The sequence below is a fragment of the Eleutherodactylus coqui genome, chromosome 1 (genome assembly GCF_035609145.1).
Source record: "Eleutherodactylus coqui strain aEleCoq1 chromosome 1, aEleCoq1.hap1, whole genome shotgun sequence".
Taxonomy (NCBI): domain Eukaryota; kingdom Metazoa; phylum Chordata; class Amphibia; order Anura; family Eleutherodactylidae; genus Eleutherodactylus; species Eleutherodactylus coqui.
In genome coordinates, this window is record NC_089837.1 from 477,597,998 (window position 1) to 477,612,920 (window position 14,923).

At 46.9% G+C, this 14,923-nt stretch overlaps 1 protein-coding gene across 2 annotated transcripts in view; it reads left to right on the plus strand.

Moving 5' to 3' along the window:
- Window positions 1–10,283: 10,283 nt before the first annotated feature.
- TIMELESS (timeless circadian regulator) overlaps window positions 10,284–14,923 on the plus strand; it is a 72,613-nt gene continuing 67,973 nt past the window's right edge. For both annotated transcript variants that reach the window (XM_066584812.1, XM_066584806.1), the window contains exon 1: window positions 10,284–10,602. The gene's annotated coding sequence lies outside the window, so the exon portion shown is untranslated. The remainder of the gene's footprint in view (window positions 10,603–14,923) is intronic.

The following is a 14,923-nucleotide window of genomic DNA, read 5'->3' on the forward strand; positions in this document are numbered from 1 at the left end:
AAGGGCAATTGTGGGTCAGAATCCTTCATCCTTTTTGGTCACTGGAACATGTACTATTAATATTATTATACAATGCTAAATTATGTGTTGATGCAGTCAACATATAAGGACACCAGACTAATGGGGATTCTTTGGGGACATCACACAGAAGACAAAGCGCCTGAAAGCCCAATATTTTTATATTGCTTTAGCTTAATACTTAGTTTTTTTCTTGCATTTTATGAAGAACAAGTACTCTCATTAAAAGGACTAGGGCACTATAACATTTCAACTCACCCCCATATAAACAGAAATGAGTTATGGGCAGAGACTGTGTTACAAAAAGTTCACCAAACATTTCTAAAGGACGTGTTTTCATCAGCGATAACATATGTATACCGAGTAGAGATGAGCGAGCACGCTCGGTAAGGGCAGTTACTTGAGCGAGCCTCGCTCATCTCAAGTAACTGCCTTCTCCTCTGATCGTGCTCGGGGAGGGGGCGGCGGTGGGGGGGAGAGAGAGATCACCTCCGCTCTCCCCCGCCGCCGCCCCCCCCGAGCACGCTCAGAGGAGAAGGCAGTTACTTGAGATGAGCGAGGCTCGCTCAAGTAACTGCCCTTACCGAGCGTGCTCGCTTATCTTTTATACCGAGTACTTTCACATGGCTCTCTCTACACTATACTCATAAACTGCAGGCCATGGAACAGACATTATATCTGGTACTAGATGTTGTTACATCGAGCTCTTTTTTACATTCTACATAGTAGGAGCTCACTCACATGAGCGTATGTACCCCACATATTACACGCATGTAATACATGGTGCTAAAGTGCTGTTGATTTCTTTCTGACCTCTCTCACCTGTATTTTTTTTTTCACCTGCGTGAAAAAAAAAGCAGCATGTCATATTTTACCGCCTATTACGCATCATCATAGGCTATGGGAATTTAGCACACACAGCAAATATGCATGTACATGCGTATTTGCTATGTTCTGCGTATTTTAAAGTGCGATTGTTCTCAGGTAATCTTGTAGATATGATACCGTTTAATGGCTAACAAAAATACATGATGTTACAGCGAGCTTTCGGGTCTTCTATCGACCCTTCATCAGGCTAAATTTAGCCTGACGAAGGGTCGATAGAAGACTCAAAAACTTGCTGTAACATCATGTATTTTTGTTAAGCAATAAAAGGTATCATATCTACAAGATTACTGCGTATTTTACGCACGTGAAAAATATGCGCATAATACGCAGGGCACATACGCTCATGTGAGTCAGCCCTAGCCTTTCCTTAGTTTCATTTAATGACCTCATGACAAAATCATTATATAAATTAAAAGAGCCAAAAATATAATAATGGTGGAGGGACAATAGGTAGTTAAATTGTCTTTTGCCATTCAGCTTCATTGTGGCATTCTCTGATTAGGGATTAAGAAAGACCTGGACAGGTATCGGACATCAAACACATGGATTCTTCAGGAATGACTGGATGAACTGGGTGAAATATTTTACGGCATGTCTGGTCAAAAAATAATTTTTTGTTTACATGGAAAATTAGAAACCTCTTAATAGTATATAAATACTGTAGACAAAGCAGCTTTCAGCAAAATGCACAGAATTGGCAAATTACGATAATCACAGCAGCCCAGTATTTCTTTACTGCATTGCTTGGCTATCTTTTAACAATCACTTTTTTCATGTTGGTTTACTTATTTATTTACTTACTTATTAAATTCAGGTTATGTCAACTTATTGCCGTTAAGGGACTGCATATTTTAGTGGTAAGAGGAGAGAAAGAAAAATGGGAAAACCATAGTAATATACATATGGCAATGCTGATACATAGTGACACAGAGAAACATACATGCAGTTACCTATACATCTCATTCACTTACTTACATGGTGAAGTTAACTTCAAGATAAAATGCAAAGTTTACAAAGTTAAGTACTATATATATAGTTCCATGATTCAGTCTTTCACTGTCAGTACGGTAGACATTTGTATTTACAATAACTCATGGCTTCTCATTCGAGTTGATTTTGAAGTATTAAAATACGTAGCAGGAGATACCGTAAGTACCTAAATCAGTGGAGCTGGAAGGAATTCATACTTGATAACGGTCCTTACTGACCTCAACACACAGTATGTTCTTAATAAATAGTATATGTATCAGTATGAATGATAGAATTTCCCTTTCGATCCCTGTGAATATCTGATATAAATATGTAAATATAGATACATAAGTATATATGAATGTTTATACACGTACAGATATATATGCATTCATATAAACATATATGTAGATTTTATCTATGACAGTGGTAATAAGCTGCGCACAGGACACAGGGACTTGTCATTGTTCATCTAAGTGAACTGATCCTTTCTTTGGAAACTCCATCAATAAACGTTTGAATAACTAAAAGTTGATCAGCAATTTCTTGTACACTTTATTTTCATACTATACACTCGTTACCTTGTGTTGTCTGGGAAAGTTGTCATCCGAACAATGTAAGAGAATTGTAGTAGAATAATGTAAAAGTCATGGATCGCCAATAAACAGATAAAAAGCTACTAGAGAGGAAGAAAGAACACAGAGAGAAAAATTTGTTTAGGATGGTTTCACACTTGCATTGGGGATTCCATTTTCCTACTCCGTTCAGGGAAAGGGGAATCCCCGCAGCCGAATGGTTCCGGCTCTGGATGGAACCCCTTTGACTATAATGGGGTGCATCTGCTTTCCGCCCAGCTGCCTGGCTTTTGAGTCGGATCTGTGACGAAACTTCTGGTCAAAGATTCCAACGTAGATGTGAAGCCAGACTAAGGCCTCATTTCCACTAGGAAATTCGGGCCCACGCGGATTCTCCATGCAGAATCCCGCAGCGGGTCCCTCCTTTTCCGCGGACATGAGGCCTAAAAATTTAATTTACTTACCTGTCCGGACACAGCGGATCTTCCCTCCGTCGCAGATGGATCTTCTTTCTTCGGCCCGGCGGATGTGCTTGGCAGAAATTCAGCTGCGGGTGTGCCGCGGATACGCACAGCTTCCATAGGCTTCTATGGAAGCCCGCGGGAGACCCGCAGAAAATGGAGCATGCTGCGGGTGTTCTCCTGCACGTGCGATCCGCGTGGCAGGAAAATTGACACCCGCAGGTATTTACTTACCTGCGAGTGTCCAATGCGGATTTGGTAATTCTATCTGGACATGAGGCCTTACTCTGTTGCATTTTGTATTTCAACTTTTATCTTTAGAGTGAAACAGTATGTTGAAAATACAGTCCAATCTGTTACAGAATAAGAGGGGCTGAGCAGATAGATATATTGTTTTGTGGGAAAAGATTCAGTATAACTTGTAATTTAGTAATTTCAATTCCTGCTCAGAGTTTAAGAGTCCAGTGGGCGGTCCTATCAGTGATTGACAGCTGTCCTTCTGTACACCCATACACAGAAGACTGTCAATCTTTAAATAAGACGGCCCCCTGGACTCCTAAATCTAGTATAAGCAGAAGTTTAAATGAATTAATTAGAAGTTATACTGCATAAAGATAGTGTCAGCTAAAGGCACCCCTGGTCTAGTGTTACGGTCCATTATGCAGGCAGAAGTGGACATGTGAGAAAAACTATTTGAAATGGCCATCTTCAGCAAGAACCTGTCAGGGTAAGTGCATTCTCCAGCGATGGGAAGTAGGAAGAATTGCATCAGTGAGTTATTCAAAACTGGATATCTGCAGTGTTTTGAACATTTCATGGAGATAGGTGCGGATTTGGTCACTGCTGAATTCCAGCAGGTATTCCGTTGCCTAATGCCTGCAGTGATTCCGTCATGTGAGAAGGCAGCTTTAGGCCTTATTCATGCGAGCGTAAATACGTTGGCTGAAAATCGCGACCATCTGAAGCATTGGTTTTACAATGTATTCGTTCGGATGACCAATTTTTAGCCGCATAAAAACATCATGCCGAAAAAATAGGAGATACGCAACTGAATTTATACACTGCTGGAAAGGCTAGGTCTTGCCCTATCTTTTGGCCAAGATACGCTGGAAGCTCCCATAGAAGCTGAAAAAAAGGGATGGAGTTTAGCTGCGTCCAACGCTGGGAAAAGAAGACAGCTGGCTCTATTTAATCATTAGAAGTCATTCTGAGGATTTTTGCTGACCGAGGGATTTCCGGGCAGCAGCTTATTGTCAGGACGCTGCAGTCGCTCATGTGAATGGACACGAAAATGTTAATTAAGATTGAGACTCGATTGCGGCTTTTCTTCATTCACACGATTTTACGACGCTTGCAGGGACCGTAAAAGCGCATACGCTAATGTGAATGAGCCCTTACCGTGCCCTTACTCACCGCATGCAGATCACAGCTTATCAATTAAAATATTAACCGTTTCCAATCCACTGTCTGACGTCTAGATTGAAGGCTGTACAGCTCCGATATCGGAAGACGTCCGGCAGGGTATGCTTTCTGTTGATTACTGGCCGCTCTGTTGTCGGGGGCCTCTCCAGCATGTCACATACCGCAGTATTGGCTCTAGCCAGCAAATGGCGACATTGTATAATGGCAGAAAGAGAAAGTCCCCTAGGAAGCCCCAAATCCAAAATTGGTTTGCAAAGGGTTAAGTCAAAGTGCCGCCTGGTAATTAGTGCTGCTACACATGCAGTTCAGTGGAGGAACTGCAGCATATGCGGGCATCCTTAGGGAGTTTTTCGGAGACCTGTGTGATCAATTTAAAGCCATGGATCATAATAAAAGCTTAACTTACCTGTTCATTCTACCACGGTCACTCCAGTGCTCCCAATCACCAACTACCAACCAACTACCCAATCACTGGCCTCAGCAGTCACATGGATAGCTGGAGACGTAACCACAGTAGTGCTGGAAAAGACAGACCCATTAAGGCCTCCTGTCCACGGGCGAGTTGTCATTGCCAGATCGGCGGCGATAAATCGCCCGTGGACCTCACATGACACGCTTTCCATAGGCTAACTACGGAAAGCGCAGCCTGATGTCCACGAGCAGAGAATCATAGTTTATAATTCCCCGCTCAGGGAATTCAAATCGGGGCATGCAGCAATTTGCCGCGAATCTCCGCTTATCACGGAGACCTGTCAGTGCTCCCCCCTCTTCCCCAGAGGTGGAATATCGCTAGCGATTTTCCTATTCCATCACGGCCGTGGAGAGGCAGCCTAACCGTGGCGCTGTAAGGAACAACCTGAGTAAGGGGCAGATTTCCCATCCGTGTGGTGTTTCTGTATTTCACGGACAGCAAATTAAGCCATTATAGCCAATAAGGTGGTTTTTCATAGAGCCCAATGGTCCCTGTGAAAAACATCACAACACATCCTATTCACGGACCAAAATTGGACAGGCAATTTCCATAGCCCGCGAGGTGTCCATGCACGGTCTGATGTGAATTGTGCATCTCGCATACAACCGTGTGAATGGGCTCTTACGCTTCTTGTATTAATAAGCATCGCAACATATTTATAATACGCAACATATTTCTACACGCAAAAAGAAAAAAAAAACGCAAAAAAGCCCATTCATATCTTGCATAAATACGCATGATTCATCCAAATTCACTGTGTATTTAGGTAAGCCCATTAACTTCAATGAGCTGCATAAAACGCACTAAAATAGGACATGCTGCAGTTTTTTTCTAACGTAACCGAAATACACGTGAAAAATACATATATGTAAATGAACTGATTGAAATCAATGGGTTCGGTTCACTGCGTATTACGCTCATAAAAAACAAGCGCATAATATGTGGCATATTTACGCCTGTGTGAATGAGCCTTGGTGTTGGTTGCCTAGAGGCAGATAGTGCTGTCCTCACTGCAGTGTCTTGGACTGGTATTGCAGGCACATTTATGCCCCCTGCGCATGTGTAATCCGTCCCTGGAACTGTGTACCTGCTACTTTCAGTTTTCATATTTGCTGCGGATGGTCCATCCCGCGAGCCTTCGGACATGTGCAGTACAGATTTTTTTTTAACTCCTGCTTGCCTAGTGGTAACACAGAATCCGCAACCTTTCCGCAATGTGATTGTGGAAGGACCGTGGATCGGACAGTTTCCATACAGCATGCTGTGATTGTTCTTCCACTTGCAGAAACCGCAATTGGTCGCCTGACAGTTTCTGTTTCATTTGTGGTGAATATACAGTGTTGAAGCAACAGCTGAATATTACAGACTTTGTAAAAAAAAAAAGTATACTTCGCATACTTCGGACTAAAACTTGGAGATCAAGATAAAGTTTGGGCACCTCATAAAATGTGCAAACGGTGTGTTGAGGACCCCCGAAATTGGTTCAGGGGTAAGAAAAAAGCTTTCCGTTATGGGATTCCTATGGTATGGTGAGAGCAAAAGAATCACAGTGACGACTGTTACTTTTGTTCATGTGATGTGTAAGGCCTCCTTCCCACGAACGGATTTCCGCCGCGTAATTCGCGGCGAAAATCCGCTGCGTTGCCCGCAGCTATTAGGTTCTATTGAACCTAATAGCACAATGCTCACGATGCGTAATTCCACCGCGGAATTACGCACCGCGATTTCTCCCGTCCTCACCCGCAGCATGCTCTATTTTCTGCGGGTGAGGACGGGCTGTACGCACTGACGGCTTCCATTGCAGTCAATGGAAGCCGTCCGTTCACGCTATCTCCCGCTGTAACCAGCGGGAGATAGCGTGAAAAAACGCTTTCCCGCCCACCGCCGCGCGTCATATGACGCCATATGACGCGGCCGGCCGCGTCACGTGACACGGCCGGCCGCGTCACGTGACACGCTCGGTGACGCGGCGGCGGTGGGCGGTGACGCGGCGGCGGTGGGCGGGGAAGCGATTTCACGCTATCTCCCGCAGGTAAGTATAGGGGCTCTGGGGGGCGCCGTGACGGGCTTCACAGCGTAATATTACGCGGCGGAGCCCGTCACGCTCGTGGGAAGGAGGCCTAAGGGGATAATCCCAGGTGAAAGCATTCAATTTTGTACCCCAATCTTCACTCAGCAATTCGTCCCATCCCCCATGGCACAGATACACCAGTACCCAAGCCCCCAGCTACCTTGGAAGAGATACCTACCTCTGATAAAGGTGGAGTCATACCTGAACCAGATGACAAATCAAGTTCTGACTTTGAAGATGATACAAGACCAAAATTTTTTTCCCAGGAGATGAATGATTTAGTAAGCGTCTTGAATCTTCCCAAAGATGCCGCCGAGTTACTTGGTTCAAGGCTCAAAAGCTGGAATTTATTATTGCCAGGAGTGTCTTTTTCTTGGTTCAGACATCATGAAAAAGAGTTCGTTCCTTACTTTGCCCAGGGAGACAAGTCGGTTTATTGCATCGATGTCAAAGGTTTGATGGGTCACTTCAAAATCCAATGATTCAACGCAATGGCGTATTTTCATAGATTCTTCAAAAAGGAGTCTCAAAGGAGTTTTGCTCCATTTCCATCCCTGTAGGTCATTCCGTACACTTGAAGGAAACCTACGAGAACTTGGAATTGGTTCTTTGTAAACTTAAATATAAAGACCACGGTTGGCAAGTATGTGGGGATTTAAAGGTCTTGTGCGTGCTGCTCGGGCAACAAGCTGGATATACCAAATACCCTTGTTTTCTATGTCTATGGGACAGTCGAGACCGACAAAATCACTGGACCAAGAAGAGTTGGCAGCCGAGGGTGCTCACAGTTGGTCAAGGAAATGTCCTCCAAGAAACTTTGGTACCTCCACATGAAGTTCTTCTACCACCTCTCCATATAAAATTGGGATTGATGAAGCAATTTGTGAAATCACTTCCAAGAGATGGAGAATGCGTCAAATATTTGGTCACCAGGTTTCTTGGCCTCTCGGGGCAGAATTAACCCCTTGAGTGGCACGCCCGGAAAATTTCCGGGGACGAGCTCCACTGCTCATAGCAACATAGCCCGGAAGATTTCCGGGCTATGTATCACTATGGGAGCTGCAGAGCACAATGCTACAAGCTGTGACAGTGTGCTCTGCCTGCACAGACCCACAGAGAACAAAGCAAGGGCTTTGAAAAACCAGCAGAAGATATTGCCGACATGTCGGCAATGTCCTGCTTTGTTTACAGGTTGCCATAGAGACCATCGGCTTGTCAGAAGCAAGCCGATGGTCTCTGTGGCAGGGAGAGCTGGTTGTTAGCTGTCAGAGGACAGCTAGGTACCAGCTCTTACAGCAGAGATCAGAGAAAACCTCCGATCTCTGCTGTGTTAACCCTTTACATGCTGCAGTCTATGTGACTGCAGCATGTAAAGGGTTGTCACTGCAGCATGTAAAGGGCTGTCATCATCGGACCCCCGGAATGTGATCAGGGGTCCTGATGGGTCCCTGTGGAAGTCCCCTAAAGGGACAAAAAAACAAAAAAAAAAGTAAAAAAATTATTAAAAAAAAAACAAAAAAAAAAACTTGTCCCCCTTTACTTTGTAAAAAATAAAAAATACAATCACACATGTGGTATCCATGTGCGTCGTAATGACCCAGAGAAGGAAGTTAATACATTATTTAACCCCTTAATGACATGGCCCCTTTTTTCTTTTTTCCCCATTTCTTTTTTTCCTCCCCCCTGTTTAAAAAATCACAACTTGTCCCGCAAAAAACAAGCCCTTATATGGCCATGTCAATGGAAAAATGAAAACGTTATGGCTCTTGAGACGCAACTGCAAAACTAGTTGAAATTCAATGATTTGACCATTTTAAAAAACCTGCCGTGGTGGGCACGACAGGGTGGTAGGAAACCTGCCACTCAAGGGGTTAAAGGAAGGGGTGTTTGTCGGACCAGACATTAGAAGGCTTATAGCTGATCAAGAGCTTGTCAATACCATGACGGATCCTCAAGAAGGGTGGATTGTATTTAAAGAGGCCGTAGAGAAATGTTTAGGCACTAAGAAAGATCCCGACTACAAAAAGATCGTCGGACGAATGCTGAAAGCATCTCAAGCTTTAGGTTGCCTGATGAGTGCATTTCTTTCAATCCCACCGTGACTCTATTCCTGAAAATGTGGGAGCTGTGAGTGAAGAACAAGGTGAACGATTCCACCAGGACATTAAAGAGATGGAAAGACGATACCAGGGAAAATGGAGCATTACAATGATGGCGGACGACTGCTGGGTGCTTCAGAGAGACATTCCAGATGCTACTCACAAGCGTAAATGTACAAGAGGAGCCTCACAGGGAAGAAGGAACCATTTTAGTGTTTTAGTGCTCATTTCAGTTCAAAATGATTTTCATGTAAAATATGTAATTAAATATGAATTTTATGTCTATTTTCATTCAGAGGTATTGCCTTATATAACATAGATAACTGAATCATCAGGAAACGTGACGTCCGATGACAGGACCGAGGTCATATCCGGATTCAGCGTAACGAAAAATATGAAGATTACGTGAAATAACCAAAACAGCTCTTACAATTTCTTTATGCAGACCTGTTATGTGTCTGGAGAACGAGCGGCCGCAGAATCACACAGAGAACTCAAAGGGTGAGAACAGGATGGCAGCTCGTGTAGATACAGTAATAATGTGTTATGGCTCTGCACGGCCGCCGCTATGCTCGGCTGTGATCTCTCTGCACGGCCGCCGGTATGCTCGGCTATGACCCTCCTACACGGCCGCCGGTAGGCTCGGCTGTGACTCTCTGCACGGCCGCCGGTATGCTCGGCTATGACCCTCTGCACGGCCGCCAGTATGCTCGACTATGACCCTCTGCACCGCCGCCGGTATGCTCGGCTATGACCCTCTGCACCGCCGCCGCTATGCTCGGCTGTGATCTCTCTGCACCGCCGCCGGTATGCTCGGCTATGACCCTCTGCACCGCCGCCGCTATGCTCGGCTGTGATCTCTCTGCACCGCCGCCGGTATGCTCGGCTATGACCCTCTACACGGCCGCCGGTACGCTCGGCTGTGACCCTCTGCACGGCCGCCGGTATGCTCGGCTGTGATCTCTCTGCACGGCCGCCGGTATGCTCGGCTCTGGTCACACACGGCTTCCAAGCTCAGTAAGTAACTTCACCTCACAGGACGAATTACCCGCCAACTGTGCGCAGACGCTACCATCCGGCTTATGTATTATAATAACTCTTAATGGGAAAACTATGAGGAGTTTTCCCATCACCGTCTTTAATACTCGTTGTGTACATTTTTTTAATATGAGTTAGGATTGCTAAACAAGGCAAACAGCATCGAAAACTGCATTTGGCGTCCCCTCTTTCCGGAAAAAGTTGGTATGATCCTGCGCCGCTCTGATGCTGGGAGAAAGTGACTGAGTTTCCCGCGCTTCGTGAGGAGACAGACGGAGGCTGCTGGTAGCGGAGGACGGGCGGGACTGCCGACGGAGGCTGCTAGTAGCGGAGGACGGGCGGGACTGCCGACGGAGGCTGCTAGTAGCGGAGGACGGGCGGGACTGCCGACGGAGGCTGCTGGTAGCGGAGGACGGGCGGGACTGCCGACGGAGGCTGCTGGTAGCGGAGGACGGGCGGGACTGCCGACGGAGGCTGCTGGTAGCGGAGGACGGGCGGGACTGCCGACGGAGGCTGCTGGTAGCGGAGGACGGGCGGGACCCCCCGGTAACGTCTCCCAGGGCTCCTCCGTAGGACGGTAACGATGCAGGTCAGTCATTGCTTTAGCTGGTCTGTAATGTCTTCCCCGTGTTCAGGCTGTCATGGCTCTATAATAAACCAGCACTAGATGTTTGCCCTGAGCTGCTTGTTCTCAGAGGTTATGGGGACCTTTCATACAAGATGGAATTACAGGGCGCAGCTGCGGAGTTCTATAGGTCTGAGGCTGGGTTCACACGGGGCGGATTCCCGTAGGAAATCTCGCGGTTTGGCCGCAGCAAAAACCGCGAGATTTTTGCCGCGGAAAGAGCCGCGGTGGCTTTGAAGCGGCCCGGTCGCTCGCTCTTTCGCTGCAGCCGGCGCTCCCATAGAGGAGAGCGCGGCCGCAGCGGAATGAAAAAAAGAATGGACATGCTGCATATTCTGAAGCCACGGCTGCGGTCGCTGCAGCCGCGGTTTCAGCCGGACTTAGCACAGCGGATTCGCCGTCCAGTGTGGACGAGATCTCTGAGAAATCTCGTCCACATGGCTGGCTAATCCCGAGATTAGCGGCCGCGGGCGGATTTAGCTGCTGCACATCCGCCTCTGACCGCTAATTGTCTGGGCATGTCGTCCACACTGGAAGGCCAATCCGTCGCTGTAAAGCCGGCATTAGCCGGCGAGAATTCCCCAGCTGCAGCACGTCATTTTGTTTTTTTCCGTTGCGGCCGCGCTGCTCTCTATGGGAGCGCCAGCCGCGCCGGAAAAGCATACGGCCAAGCCACTCCAAAACCCGCTGCTAAGTGCCACGCGTTTTGGAGCTGCGCTTGTCCCACGGAAATCTCTGGGTTTTTTGCTCCGTCAAAACCGCGGGATTTTGCTTTTGCGTCTGCAGTTTTGCTTTCTTGCTGCATTCGGGAAGCAGGAATCCCCGCGACCAAACGGGTTAGTCTTATGACGGAACTGACCGGACCCCATAGACTATAATGGGTATATCGGGCTGCACACAAACGGATTTTTGCTGCAGAATCCGCGGGGGGCGTCCACACTGCGGATCCGCAGCAAATACCGTCCATAGCCTACTATGGGAAATCAATTCTTCCTGCACACCACAATCGGTTTCCGAGCGGAGATAAAATCGCAGCATGCGCCGCTTCTGCCGGGATGGCTTCCATAGAAGCCGTCCGACCCGCGGGCTGTCCACAATTAACATTGCGGACAGGCCGCATATTTCACGTCTTTGCATAGCGACTGCGTGGAAAAATAAAGATTAAAAAAAAAATCTGTGCTGCTCGTGTCCAACAGCGGCTCCACGACCATCCGCAGTACAGATGAAGAGGAGAAGAGACCGGTATGGACCCTGGCTGCTGTCCGGGCCGGATTCCGCTGCAGGCTCGCAGGATTTTTGGTCCACAAATACGCAAAAAGAGCATGTTCTTTTTTTTTTTTTTATGCGGCCCAAAAATTTGCACACATGATATGCGCACGTGAATAGACCTATTGAAATCAATGGATTCTATACACTGCGTCTTGTGCATGCAAATTTTGCAAATACCTAAGGGTTAATTCGTACAACTTTTTTTTTTTCTGACTGAAATCAGACAAATATGAAGCATATTATTTTAAGTGGTTTTATTCACACATGGGCGAGTGGACATGAAAAAGTGCGGTGCAGTATGCGCAAAAATGTTACACTAAGGCCCAATGTCCACGGGCGGATCTGATTTGCGATGTCCGTACATGAATTAAAAGCGTGCAGATTTGTTTTGCGGACCTTTTGGTCCTGGAAACAAATCGCAGAGTGCTCAATTTGTGTGGTTCCTGCACGGATGGCTTCCATTGAAGTCAATGCAAGCTGTCCGATCCGCAGCTTGTCCGCAATTGAATTACGGATGGTCCGCGGAAAAGCAGGAGGTTTTATAAAAGCAAACCCAACTGCACACGAGCGTTGGCACGCAGGCCAGCGCTTCCGCACAAATCCGCAGTGAAGGAAATAGAAGACTCAGACAGGTAAGCTGTGTCCTCGCTGCGGGCCCACGCATGCGGAATCCGATCTGCGCGTGGACATTGGACCTAAAGCACATACAATAGCGAATATGCCCATATGAAGCCGCCTGCAGGCCACTCTCACAGGTGCATTTTACAGCGTTTTAGTGGGCATTTGAAATGCTGAGCCACTATTGATGTCATTGGGCTTCTCAGACGAGCGTTTGAGCTTGGCATTTCTAATGCTGTGCTTTTCAAACGCTGGCTGTTCTATTTTTAATACGTCACATCACCCATTGCAGCGATGATGGGGTGCGTTAAGAACAAACGCCTGTGTGAGACTGGTGGTCGTGATATCGCCGCAGCAAAATCGCGTTTTTTTTTTTGTTTTTGTTTTTTTGAGCGTCAGCTCTGTTTTTTCTCACAAAAACATCACTGCCACTTGTGATTTTTCCGCATGTTTTTTTTTTTTTGTACGCGGAAGGGAATAGGACTTTCTGATGTTAAAAACGCATCGCACAACAATCGCAGGTTTTTGCTCTGCGATACAATAAAAAGGAAGCTTCATAGGGAAAAATAGGAGATGGCAAAACGCAGAAAGAAGGGACATGCTGCGTTTTTTTTGCAACATCGCATGAGTGAAAACATTGAAAATGATTGGTTTCATAATTCTGCATTTTCGGTTAGTCTCGCATCGCTCCACGGGCAGATTTGAATTGCGGATAGGGAAACATGGGCGTCCGCACCTGAATTAAAGGGGTTGTCCCGAGGCAGCAAGTGGGTCTATACACTTCTGTATGGCCATATTAATGCACTTTGTAATGTACATTGTGCATTAATTATGAGCCATACAGAAGTTATAAAAAGTTTTATACTTACCTGCTCCGTTGCTGGCGTCCTCGTCTCCATGGTGCCGACTAATTTTCGCCCTCCGATGGCCAAATTAGCCGCGCTTGCGCAGTCCGGGTCTTCTCCTCTTCTCTATGGGGCTCCGTGTAGCTCCGCCCCGTCATGTGCCGATTCCAGCCAATCAGGAGGCTGGAATCGGCAATGGACCGCACAGAAGCCCTGCGGTCCATGGAGACAGAGGATCTCGGCGGCCATCTTCAGCAGGTAAGTATGAAGACGCCGGACCGCCGGGATTCAGGTAAGCGCTGTGGGGGTTGTTTTTTTAACCCCTGCATCGGGGTTGTCTCGCGCCGAACGGGGGGGGGGTTTAAAAAAAACAAAACCCCGTTTCGGCGCAAGACAACCCCTTTAAAGCATGTAGATTGGAGTTGTGGATCTTTGAATGCAGAAATCAGATCGCAGCATGCTCCATTTCAGTGCGGTTCCCGCACAGACTGCTTCCATTGAAGTCAATGAAAGCCGTCCAATCCGTGGCCTGTCCGGGCTTCAGAATCATGAGAAGCTCATAGTTTGCAATGGGTTCTTTCAGGCTATGGAAAAAAAACATCTCTCATGTGAAAGAACCCATTGGAAATCACGGGCTTCACAGACATGCGTTTTGTAGTGATGTCGCATCACTATAAAATCTCGTGTGCTGCTCGGATTCCCGGTTGATCAGCTGAGTGGGTGCCAGCTGCTGTTTCAACCCCTGTGTAATGGCTGATGCTTGTTACTGTCCCTGCAGTTACAAGCTACGGCCACTACATACGATTAGAGCAGCAGCTTCCGTTTCTTACCTGTGTGTAGCAGCGCTGACATTGAGTGTCTGATCAGTGGATCGCCTGTGATCCTGAGTGGCAGACTCCAGCCAATCAACTATTTGATGACCTATCCTGAGGATAAGTCAGCTATAGTATTTTACCTGAAAAACCCTTTTAACACCCACTTCATGATCACGTCAACACTATACCCTGAATGAATGGAGCTACAGTATACATTTGACCATTTACCTATTCACTTCTGTGGGGTTGGTGAAGATACTGCAGCCGAGCAGTGGAGGACTAAAATCAATTATTTAGGATATTAGATTATTTTGGGGATAATCTCTTTAATTAGAATCAATATTATTTTTCTTAGTTCAAAATTTTTGTGTAATTTATATAGACAACCGAACAAACAAACCGTTGTCACGTGGCCGAACTGCATGAAGACTGACAGTACTTAGCCTTTAACCCATTCCCGCTGCAGGGCGTAAGTTTACGTCCTGGGAGCGGGGTACTTCCCGCAACAGGGCGTAAACTTACGTCCTGGAGATAGCGCGGGATCACATATGATCCAGCGCTATCCCGCAGCGGGAGCCGGCTGTCAGTCACAGCCGGCGTCTCGCTGCAGCAGCGGGGGGACATCGGAGATGCGCCCGCTACTTTTAACCCCTTCCCTGCCGCGATCTAAGTAGATCGCGGCAGGGGAAGAGTTCACAGCGAGAGCGCGGCTCCCTCTGTGTCTCCGGCCGGAACTCG